Consider the following 11,251-nt stretch of genomic DNA (forward strand, 5'->3'; position numbering starts at 1 on the left):
TGATATTTAGCCAAATAGAAGATTAATTAAAATGATGCTTCACTAAACATAGCCACCTTAAAAATTACATACATGCAACAGATTTTAAATTGGTCATGTGGCTAAGAAATTTATCAATGAGGATCAAATTCACCCAATTTTGACCTGAACATAGATTTACTGTCTTTGATTAATACACTTCACAAACCAGGTTAGCCAGCCACCAAGAATAGCAAATGCTAAGTTTTCAGCCCCGTTTCCCCCAACTGGTACAGTTGGGTGGGGCGGGACAGGTTGGGATGCATTTTTTTGTGTTTCCACATACAAAAACTAGGAAAGGTATCAATATCCGACCCAACCCATCCTACTTTTTTGGGACCCTTCTGTTGGGGTACCACTCTAACACATCCGACCCAAAAGGGTGGAGCTTGACACACTGCAAACCATTGATTGGTTAAAACAAAAAGTCACTTCATGTGTAACCTGACATGAAGTCAAAGCAGAAGTGGCTTTTTGTTTAGAGCAACATATTTTCTTTATGTTGACCAAGTCTCGGTTTGAAATACGAAGCACCACCAAGAAGAAAGAACACAAACTGCTGAATGACCTCCATTCTCCTTCTTTGTTTCTGAGTCATGTTTTGGTTATACTTTAAGGAAGGCGTTGCACTGTGATGGCGCCATACTAGTATGTAGCTGAGGCATCTATCGCTGTCCGTCTGATACTCTGCTTCTCAGATACGGTTGGCAGTGTTTTACCTGAACGAGCTTATTGAATTATCATTCATGAACTTACTCATATTGTGCATGAACGTGAACTGAACATACTGTATTTCTGCCTGATGAACGTTATTGTGAGCGTGCTCATTCTGGTGTTTGTTCTCTTACAGCTGAACTTTGTTTAAGAGAGTGCCATATTTCCATGGAGCCTTCCAGGCAAAATCCCGGCTAAACACATCGTAAACAGGCCTTCATATATAGGCAAAAAACACTAAATCTGGCAACACCAGCCACCACAGAGTCGTACTGTGCATGCGCCATCAAACTGCAAAACATGGAGGGAAAATCCTATGAAGGCAGCAGCACCACCTCTGCTTCAATGATCACTACAGGATCTTCATATGATCACTTAAATAATTTTCGAAAAAGTTACTGATGATCCAGGAGGGAGAAATTTTGCCTTTTTGTGTAAACTTTGCCCGCAGAAGTCAATAACGTCAATAGCAAACCTGAAACAGCGTATTAATATAAAGCACATGGCTAGCGTTCTAGTATGTGAACTAAATGTCACTAAAAACAATCTAAAGACTTGGCAATGGCATGCTAAAGCAGATCATCTACCACCCAAAACTAAATTACGGTGTACAGTAGCAGCAGCTTTGTTATCTTCATCTCCAGCCACAGCTGGAAAACCTTTTGCAGTATTTTGTCAGAGACCTGCAGCCTTTGAGGAAAGAGGAACCCTCGGCTTTCATAAACTTGATAAATGCAAGACTTTCATGGTCTTGCATGTCTTCTTTTGTTTTGTTTTTTACTTATTCATTTTGGCTGAATGTTGCACTTATATGACGCAAGTTCTACAACTTTTTTTGGACAAACAAGTCAGAAAAAATACATTCACAAAAGATTTAAAAGTGACTTAAAGAAAAGATAAATAATGTTTAAATGTTTTGCACTTTAAATATTGCACATCCTTTGTTTTCTACCTCAGTCTGGTTCCTACCACAGAAAGTTTAATAATTTCTCATTAAAAAAGACCATTCAAGCAAGTTTTTCCTCGTGTTTTTATACTGTAGGAGTGAAAGCTGCAGCTGGCTACTAGCATGGACTGAATGGGTGGCAACAATAGAAAAATGCCAGTATTCTGAAGGTAATAGCTCTCAGCAACCCTGAACTAGTTAATTTTTAGAACTGTGAACTTAGTTAAAATTTTGAATTATGAAATATGAACTGAACTAGTCAATATAGAAATTGAACTTTCCCAACACTGACAGTTGGCTGTGGGAACGCAATGAGATGACAGTTTCCAAACCATTTCCACACCCTAACCGTTCCATCCCATCCCAACCCGCACCGATTGGTGGAAACAAGGCATTAGTAACATAGCTAGCATCAGAAAGTTAATCCACATTAAATGTAGACTGTAACATATTGCAAATCTTTCAACATTAGAGTAGCTTTTGACATATTATTATTATTATTATTAGTAGTAGTATTATTATTATTATTATTATTATTATTATTGTTGTTGTTGTTGTTGTTGTTATTATTATTATTATTAGTGTTATTATTATTATTATTATTATTATTATTATTATTATTATTATTATTATTATTATTATTATTATGGTTATTTAAATGTACTGCACTGCCATGAATGTGTGTTGCTATGCAGGCATTGCTAGGCAGTTGCTGAAGTAGCCTGCTCTAAATATTCTATTACTGGGATCACAATTGGCAACAAAATTTAATATAGAGTGACATGTAATGAAAACAAAAACCTCTGCTTATTAAATCTATTTATTTATTCTATCAATTTTAAATGATTTGTTGTTTTTAATTGATTCAAGATCTTTGTCATTCAAAAAGACATTTTGAGGAGTTTCTCGGCTTAAGTACACAGAAATAAGAAAATAGCGTATGTCATTGTAGTCCAAATGTATAAAGGATTCATTTTACTTCCAATAAAATCTATTTAACTTCAAAATGTATGTCTTAATTTATATTTATGCCTCGTTAAAACCATATAATTATATGAGCTGGAGCTCTCCTTGCTTGTTACTTTTTCCCTTTTTTCTTTTTTCTTTTTTTACAACTGCTTCAGACACTGTTGTAGTCAGCTCATCTTGAGCTCCTCATTAGGATCACATTGTTCTTGCTGTGTCTGCACCTAAATTTTCATACTTTTCAACTTATTGTGGACTATTAGTTTAAGTAGCTTCTTATGGGCAAATTTCAGTCTCTACTATTTTCCTGCAAAAATCACATCATATCTGATGGATTACCAGTTTGTACTCATTAACTTCCCTCATGTAGTCACCCCTGTTGGCAGCACCCTGAAACTGCTGTAATTCCACTAATGGAGGGTTTGCAGTTGAGGGCCAGTTTCCTGACAGTGACTGATGTTGCTGAAATGCAGAAAAAAAAGAGTAGTTCCCCAGATTTTGCTGAATACAGTATGAGGGCAGCTACTAAGTGCTACACAGCTTTTCATGTGATAACCAATACATGTTACACTGAAGCACAGCCGGTTTCACATAAAAAAAAATTGAAGAGATAAACCCACACTAATGCAGAGCCAAGTCTTTCTTTATTTAATGAACAAAATGAAAGTCGTTATTTTGCAGAGCTATTCACTTCCGAGATGCAATTCGTGGAATCTAATCTAATCATGGAATCTAAGAAGATAAAGGACAACTGTTTCATATGGAAATATTTTGTGAAATAATTGGACTCTGCATGCAAATGCAGTGGATATATACACACAGTGGAGCATCAAGCAGCTAAATATGAGACTAGACTGTTAATGGTGGTTACTTACAGAGTATTATCAGTTACTTTTTCATAGGTGAAACAGTAATTGCATCAAAAGGTCTTTATTTACAGTAACAGAGTAACTAAGCTTCAAATGAGCCCTAGTTGAAGCTTTTGCACACTTAATGCAGTGAAATCTTTCTTCCATTTTTGATAAACAATAACACCAAATGTACATGTTTGCAGAGGCACAGAGGCACTCTTTAACTGCTGAGTAACATTTTCTTTTTAATGAAAGAGAAAATTTACAGTCTGCGGTAAACCCTGCACTTGTCTAACATAACGCACGCTGTGTGCACACAGTGCTGTGGTTGTGTGTGTGCTAGACAGCAGGGTTGAGCTGAGGGTTGGCCAGCACTTCCATTAGCTCTGATTGGAATAGAGCAGTGCAGATGAAATATATTCAGTGAAGGTTAGGAGTCTTCCTCAAAACTTACATGCAGGCAGCGACAGGCCAGTGGGTACAGGCCACAGCTCCACCAGACTGATGATGAATGACAAGAAGCAGAAGAGAGAGAAAAAGATGGAGAGAAAAGAAGTATGAGAGGGAGACAGAGAGAAGGGGTAGGCAGTATTTCAGTCACACTTAGCAAGCTGCTGTCAATGGTGAATTCAGACGCCTCATTATTCTCTGAGCCATCAGCTGTGCTGCATCGCCACTGCTGCTAATGAAATCAACACTGGCCTGCTGTGTGGATGTGGATGTTTGTGTGTGCATTTGTGTTGTGTTTTTTAAAATGCAGGGCTGATATCTCAGGACTGAGTGAATATGTACATTAGCTTCCATGGTGACTGCACAACAAAGTAATGTACAACCTACTGACACTGAACAATTACATTATCACTGATGGCTGTGTGTAATTCTGCAACAGCCGGCCTGTTTGAGTGCAAACCCTGAACTATACTGTCTGTGATGCAAATATATAATAAGACTCAGAAACAAGTCGGTGTGATAAGCCTATTTAATTTTTTTAGCTTTGTGGGTTACACTTTCCCTTACACTCTTAACCAGGCGAAATACTGGACAAATCAATAGAAAAAAGCATTAAATATTCTGAGTAGTCCTTGTTGCAGCTGCTAAATGTGTCACTATCACCAGGATTGACTTTTTATTCATTCAGAATTGTAACTGTAAATGCAATCCCAATTTACTTACTTTACTCTTTACTTTAGAGTAAAGATCAAGCTAAGATGTTTATGAATCAGCTTAAATTAATATATATGCTAATTTGTGACATTTAAAATTTGCTTCAACTGTATCGTTGGAGGAAGCAAAAACAGTGAATCAACAGTATTGTGCAGGATGTTAAAAATGACACGTAAGCGCATAAGAGAGGACTAGTGAGGGCAAGAGTTTGGGGACAAGGAGGAGGAGGAAGAGAAAAAGACGGCTGCAATCAAAACACAACGCTGGGGCAAGTGCAGACGGATGCAGGTTGGGCTCATCCTCTTTGATGAGGTGCTTTTCTCCTGCTGAGCCACCGAACTATATACAGAAACACACAGGCAGCCTTTTCTGCGTTTTTTTTTTTTTTTTTTTGAACACTCAACCTCTCATTTTGATCTCTGCACTCACACAGCACAGCTGAAAAAGGACTTGCACTTTGCACAAAATCAAGTCCAGGGTGGTTTGCTACCTGAACTTTGAAAGCTAGAAACATAAGAGAGATGATAACCAATGAGTGACTGCAGGTTAAAGCAAAATAATAAAAAGCTCTGTTTGTATCTGTGGTGGATCCAGTGTTTCCAGTCTGAAAAAGTCACAACAACCTGAGAGTTCCATGACTGATGTGATCAAAGGTCAACTATACAGTGTGTTCATCAGATCAGAGGCCTAGCTGACTGTATGCAAGTCTGAGATCATCAATAAATTACTAGCATCCTCAGGTTAGGGGGTCTCCACTATCAATGTCTCACATGCACATGCTCTTGGATGGTACAGTTTCAACATTGAACCTATTCTTGTTTCTAATCTTGTAACAATATCCATGTTTTTTTGCTAAATTAGCTGTAGCATTAGCAGAAACAAATGGGTACTGTTTTCTGTGCGATAGTTTCTAAAATACTTCAATCAATTTCTGTTAAACAGTGTCTATAGAAACACAAATATTTAACCAACCTTATTCATTTATAAATGCTTATAAAAAGCCCAGATGTGTCTTTTACAGCATGTTCACTTAATGACACACAACTGCTGACAGAGTACCTGCTCTTGAAAATTTGACACACAGACTTAACTATTAACCTGGTACGTAAACACATTATTAACGGCAGCTCTGTGCATAATGACACATTCTGTCATCTTTCAGGGGTAATAGCTACAGTCATTTATTAGAGACCCCATGCTCACGGCGTCTGTAGTGAAAAGAACAATCTGAGAGGTTCAGTTCCTGCATTAATGCATTAAAATGTCAAAGCTATATGTTAAAATGTCAACCCTATTAATGGCTCTGCCAGTCTGTACAGGTAAAATGTCAGGAAGGAAACAAATGCAGGACACAATGAATGAAATAAGGAGCAGAGAGAGCAGTGTAAATATTGAGTGAATGTAACAATCTTATCTGCATGACTCCTTCAAAAGAATGCAAATACCAGTTTTATAAGGAAACAGGCTGAAAATGAAGAAATACTTTACTGCTATAATTGCAAACAATTTGGAATCTGGTTAATTGGGTTGTTAAAGCTGGCAAAGTTAAAAGAAATCATGGTCATGCTAACGCTGGTATCCCTCTTAGTGTATACGTTAATTCAGGTCATCCATTTTATCGTCAACCGACAAGCTGTTTTGACTGATATCCTTTGCCTCAAAATCAATACTTTAGTTTTTTTTCACAGAAAGAAATAGTTGTTTATTCAGCAGCTAATCAACAGCTTTATTTTGTGTGTTCTGAAGGGGCCCCACAGAGAGTTCAATCACACTGTGGGGGTCTGTGACATAACAACTCCACTTTACCAACACCAATGTCACCATTCAGTGATTGGGTAGAAGGATGATTGCAGCAGACACAAATCCAGAAGGAAAAGAGGATTGAATTAACTATGCATATATATCAAACGTGACAGAAGTTGGCTGTGTTTTCTGGTATCTAAATGGGTATATTTTTACAACGACAGATTAAGTTATGTGTACATGCAAAATGTGTTGCATAAGGTGACAAAGAGAGAGACTGATGCAAGACTATGAAACAGTGACATGAACCAGAAACAGAAAGGGGAAAAAATCATCAAATTCAAAAATTCAAAATCAAATTCAGTAAATATAGAAGCAGCAGTTGACTTCGAGCCAGAACCTCCATCTTTCTAGGGATGAGTGTATCGATACTTTGGAGTTGTTACTTCAATATCTTCCAGTACTTTTTTGAATATTGAGATACCGTTGCATTAATACAAAACATGCGGTTCTCTGAGAGTTTTAGGTAATAATAAGACATGTGCCATTAGTAGTGGTGTAGTCTTTATTTCTTCTGTGTCACATGATTATGGTAGCCTATCCAATGTTAAGATGTCATGATGATGTTGTGTTTAAATATGTTACTGGTTTAATGAAGGTTCTTGCACATTATGTTTTATTAAATTTATTATATTATGTTAGATTTTATTTTTATCAACAGAATCAAAAGATTAGTCTCTCAAAAAGACCAGTAGAAACTCATCCATGCATTCATCTCCAGTAGGCTGGATTACTGTAATGGTCTTTTAACAGGACTTCCTAAAAAGAGCATTAAACATCTGCAACTCATCCAGATGCTGCTGCTCGAGTTTTAACCAGGACTAAGAGATTTGAACACATCACACCAGTTTTAAAATCTTTCCAGTCATTCACAGAATACATTTTAAAACTCTTCTGATCGTTTACAAATCCCAGAATGGTTTAGGCCCAGAATACATCTGTGATATGTTCAGAGAATATAAACCTAGCAGAGCTCTTAGATCCAAAGACTCTGGTCAACGAGTCCAAACCAGAGTCCAGACTAAACATGGAGAAGCAGCATTTAGCTGTTATGCTGCAAACAAGTGAAACAAATGTTCCACTTGTTCCACTTGTTATGCTGCAAACAAGTGGAACAAACTGCCAGTGGAGATTAAACTTTCACCAAATGTTGACATTTTTAAATCCAGGTTAAAAACATGTCTTTTCTCTTGATCCTATGCATGAAATCTGCACGGTTACTTTTCAACTTGTCTTGCTTTTAATCATTTTCATTTCATTCATGCTTTTATTGTAATTTATGCTATTTTTTGCTGCCTTTTACTACTTTTTAGTACTTTCTTTACCATCTATAATGATTTTAATATTTGATGTAAAGCACTTTGAATTGTCTTGCACATGAAATGTGCTATACAATAAACTCACCTTTCCTTGTCCATTTTCATTTTAAAAATGTAAATAATCATGTATTAATTTGTATTGATATTTTTTATCATTTTAAAATATTTGTTTTTATTATGTTTCTATTTACTTTACTCGTTTTATTATAGTTTAATAAGCATGCCTTTATTACTAGTATTTCATGTTGGACTTCTAATAAAGATAGTAATGCATGCTGTAAAACTGTGTGATTTTTTCTTTGTTGGTATTGGTATTGATGAAAAAGTACTATAAAATAATGCTTTTATATCAACAGGAAAAAAATCTGGTGTCCTCCGTCCCTAAGACCGACACATGCACTTTGACAGTCCTATCAGTTTTACAGTGACAACACAAAGCTGTGCCGAGTGTAGGCTTCAGTGAGTGGGAACATGTATCCATGTAAACACCAGAATACAATCTTGGCCATTACTGAGGTGGCATTTCTGTGCATGTCAGAGTAGAACAGATGGGAACTGTACTATTTTCTTAAAAATGTCAAGGAAATCTGGAAAGACTTGCGCATTATTTGGCTGCAGGAACAGCAGTGGAGAACTTTAATTGTGGTTAAAAAACAAACAAAAAAAAGGGAAAGCAAAGAACACTGACCTTCACTTTATGAAGAATGCCACTGTCTGTGTCTGTCTGTGTGACACTGACAGGGTCAATGGTTTACACTGTTTGTCTGCTGATGCCGGTGTGCTTGCATTGGGAGAAACGCCAGACATACAAAGATGGTGGGAGAAGTGAAATGCTTTTCATGGCAGTGGAAACACTGGTGTTTATTCCCGACAACAAAAACACAGAATGTTTTAATGTACAGTTGTCAATCTTCCAGCTTAAGCTGACACAATGTATAACGTTTGTTATGCTAGTTAATGCTATCAGCCTAAGAGACACGGGACTGCAGCATTGCTCAGAGCAAATTAATGACTAATTTGGGAGATATTGTGAAATACACACACAGCTGTGCCAAATATCTGATTATATAGAAAAATTAATAGCCCTTTCAAAAATTTGAAACTATTTTTTTTTACCAACTATTGATAACTTATTCTAACAAGATTAGTGTTTTATTTTCCAGTGTGGATTGTCAGTTATTGAAAAGCTGTTTCTGACAAATGAATCATGCTTTACATTAATGCACTGATATCCAACTAATATGAAAAATAGAATATCTTTTGAGATCTCCAGATAAGAAACCCTTAGCAATAACTGTAGACCTTTGTCTAGATTCATCAGTCCAGATATCAATGCTACTGTCCATGTTGACCTTTATTAGTTATTTAGGACTCACTACCTAATGGCAGCCCTGCAAGATGGCACAACACACAAAACAGCTGCCGGGTTAGTCTATATTCAGAACACCCAAAGACAAATCTGGGCCATATTCTAGCAGACCACGCCACCAGAATTTGCATTTGTAGGCTAACCTACCCTATGTCCTAATGGACATGTTACAAGCTTCAGTAACTTAACGCTACAACTCCCTTAAATCCAAATAATGCAATTTTGCAGGCTGATGACTGCCTGTTGTGATTTTGTGTGTATGTGTGTGTGTGCGTGCGTGCGTGCGTGCGTGCGTGCGTGCGTACGTGCGTGCGTGCGTGCGTGTGTGTGTGTGTGTGCAAGTGTTAAGAATAAGTGACAGTCAAAAATTTTATCACCAAGGCATTGCAAGTGGTTTGAAGTCAGATATAGAAGAGGGTGCAAAATTCTGTCCTTGTTAGTTCCAGCATTTTGATCTTTTCAGAGTATGCGCAGACCATGATCATCAATAACTGTGGTAGATTTGGGGGCTGCAAGTGATTTGGAGTCAGATATAGAGGGGAGTGCATAATCTGGCACACTCTGCTGCCATAATATGTACTCCTTGATATCCTTGGGAGGGTGCTTTTCACAGTAGGGGTGCTTTTTTGGCACGACACCTGTCCATTTCCATGCCAGACTTGGAAGAGCAGATCTGTATCGGTTTTTTTCCTATTGTGCCAAAAGACACCAGCCCGGATCTGCTTTGCTGATCTGGACTAGAACTTGGATCTCTGAGTCAGTGCAAAATTATTGTTTTTTTGTTGTTGTTGTTGTTTGTTTGTTTTTTCTACCTGGGAAAGATAATTCAGTCTGTGTCGTGTTTACAATTGTTTGCTGCACAAGCTAAATTTGAGTCCAGAGCCAAAAATATTACCTTGATGGTATATATTACCCATAATAAAAATCCATTAACATTTAGTGATGCAACTTTAAAGGAAAGATCTTTATAATTGAAGTTTGTAGAGCTTAAATAGTTTTGTCTAATGGAAATTATTTAGGTTTGTAAGGTTGAGAGTGTACGCTCTTGCCAGGTATGAGTAGCGCTTTTAGGACATTTCTGTGGTGGTATTAAATCAAAGAGGTGAGGTGTGAGAAAATAGCAAGAAAGAAATAAATGCGTCTCACTCCTTACGTTAGTTTGAAATGTGGCTGTTGTTGAAACAAAACCAGCAGAGGAAAGCAAGAGAGATAGAAATAAAGAAAGGCAGGGGCATGAAAGAGCGTCTGTTGCTCCAGTTGATAGACCCAGCCAGGCCATTCATTACTCCCTGAACGCCAGCCAGTGTCAGTTATATTACTGCGAAGCCATCCCTGACTGACGGCCACGAGTGGGGGGAGAAAAATGGCAGCAAAATACTGCTGGATGCCCTGGGAGAAAACAGGGGGGGGCTGTTGATGGATGGGTGTCTTTGACCTAGGCGGGGTGGAAGGCAGAGATGGGTCTCTTCCAGATGAGACAGGGGGACAGCAGAGGCTCTGCCCCCCTGCTCAGAGCATGCAAGCCTTGTCAGCATGAGAGGCATCTCACTAAGTTGCCCCCGTCAGAGCCTCTGTCACTTATGTCAAAATAGACGCTTTCCATATTCAACAGATAAAACTGGACCTCATGTGATGGGAATGCAGCAGCTCCAGTGAGTTTGTGACAAGCCTGATGTCAGCATCAGGGCACATATCCTCCCTCCTCCCTGTAACACCCTAAAAACAATGTTATGGGGGAATAAACAGCCTTGGGGGTGATTTGAAACAACATGGCTTTGCATAAAGAATTTACCTATGAGAACGGTTATTTCCTGCCACGATGGAAAGGATTGTTATTCATATTTGTAATAATAAATTCTGTTAATAGTGTACCCAGTGCACAGCCCCAGTGAATCTGGCCCTGTGGCTACAGGCACTGCACTTTGTCTTCATCCTTCACTCTTTTATGTTGTAACCTTGTTTGAACACACAGACATGATGTCCTTTAAACCACCTCTTTCTAATGCGGTCAGACATCATAATTTAGCCTTTTCTCACTCCTCTATGACCAGTGCCAGAGACCTTCATATATCTGGTTATGCACAGTGATGCTAATGATACT

Source organism: Melanotaenia boesemani, chromosome 12 (genome assembly GCF_017639745.1).
Source record: "Melanotaenia boesemani isolate fMelBoe1 chromosome 12, fMelBoe1.pri, whole genome shotgun sequence".
Classification (NCBI taxonomy): Eukaryota; Metazoa; Chordata; class Actinopteri; order Atheriniformes; family Melanotaeniidae; genus Melanotaenia; species Melanotaenia boesemani.